Consider the following 1,775-nt stretch of genomic DNA (forward strand, 5'->3'; position numbering starts at 1 on the left):
ACCCCTAGAGTGTAAAATGACTATTATACCCCTAGGAGATGAAATAACTATTTTAGCCTTATGATATTTGTTCTATGATATATATATGACTGTTACTGAGTATGATAGACTGCATTCACGTATGATTTATGACATGACATACTGCATAGGGTTGGGATACTGATATAGGGGAAGCATACAGTACTAGTGGCTTTGCCACATATACTGTTACTACTAGCTTCGCTGCGATTCTATTACTGGCAGCTTTACTGCGATATTGGTTTGTTGGTTGGGTGGGTCGATTTTATCTTCACATGGTGTATTGGTGGTACAGAGTGGTGTGTTGGCTGGATTGGGATGGCTTGCATTATTGCACTATACTGATTACTGTATTGGGCTAAGGCCCACACTATTACTGTATTGGGCTAAGGCCCACATTGTTACTGTTTTGGGCTAAGGCCCACACTGTACTGTTACTGCATAGGGCTCAGGGCCAAACTGATACTGCATGACTACTGATTGACTGTTAGGGGATTACACGTTTAGTTTTGTAAACTCAGCCTCTCCATTTAGCTGTGCAGGTAATCCTCAGCCTTAGGCGATTTGGTGCTGCGAGAGGCTCGGGGGTGGCCACACGATTGCTGCTGTCCACGCTTACTTTTATTTTAATTTAAATTATAAATTGGGTTTTGTTTTTGTAATAAGGCCTTTGAGTTGGTTTAAATTTTTAATTGGGCTTTAACTTACGTGTTTTAAATAGCTAGATAGGAGAAGATGACTTTTAAAAAAATAATTAATGATTTCAAAGACACGAGTTTTAAACAATAGAATTTAAAAAGCTTTCGTGATTTTAGTCCAACTTATTAAAAAAATATTAGATAACAAGACAAACATTTTGTCTAGTTGATTTGTTAAGTAATTAATAAAGGGGTTTATTGTAAGCTTAGAAACAAACTTTCACCAACGAGTTAAATTTTTGAAAGACACTTCAATGTGACACGTTAGATTTGACCATAATGTTTAGGCCGTGTTTGGGGTGTTACACACCAAGGGACGGAGCTTGAGCCTGGTTGAACTCATTGCCACCAGATTCTATTACTACATGGCAAAAGTTGGCATAAAGATTTCTTATGAAGTATTTCCCACCTAGCAAGAATGTTAAGTTGCGGAATGGGATCTCTACCTTCTAATAGATGGATGACGAGTTCTTGTATGAGGCGTGCAAAAGGTTTAATGAATTGTTACGAAAGTTCCCTCATCATGGAATCTCACATTACATCGAATTAGAGACACTCTACAATGGTCTCAATGCTCACACGAGGATGGTAGTAGACACTTTTGCTAATGGTGCTCTCCTTTTTAAGTCTTCTAATAAGGCTTATGAAATCATCGAGAGTATTGCCAGTAATAATTATCAATGGCCAGCCAACCAAGCAGCGTCAGGAAGACGAGTCATAGTAGTACATGAAGTGGACGCTCTCACTTCACTTGCATCTCAGGTACCTTTGATATCCTTAATGCTTAAAAAATTTACTACTAATGGGTTTAATAGCTTAGCCACTGAATCAATTCAAAAATGTAGCCTATGTTTATTGTGGGGAAGGGCACTTGTTCGAAGAATGTCCATCAAACCCAAAATTTGTTTATTACATGGGTAACCAGAACCAAAACCAAAACTGAGGTAGGCAAGGACTGCAGTCCAATTTTTATAACCCATCTTGGCAAAACCACCTTAACTTTTCTTCGAGTAACCAAGGGGATGGACCCAGTAACACTTATGCACAAACTAGACTGAC

At 38.5% G+C, this 1,775-nt stretch overlaps 1 non-coding gene across 1 annotated transcript; it reads right to left on the reverse strand.

Moving 5' to 3' along the window:
* Nucleotides 1-1,140: 1,140 nt before the first annotated feature.
* On the reverse strand, nt 1,141-1,246 carry LOC128039446 (small nucleolar RNA R71). The gene has a single exon (XR_008193949.1). It is a non-coding gene; the product is annotated as a small nucleolar RNA R71 (small nucleolar RNA).
* Between the last annotated feature and the right edge of the window lie 529 nt (nt 1,247-1,775).

This window comes from Gossypium raimondii, chromosome 2, assembly GCF_025698545.1.
Source record: "Gossypium raimondii isolate GPD5lz chromosome 2, ASM2569854v1, whole genome shotgun sequence".
In the NCBI taxonomy this organism is placed as follows: domain Eukaryota; kingdom Viridiplantae; phylum Streptophyta; class Magnoliopsida; order Malvales; family Malvaceae; genus Gossypium; species Gossypium raimondii.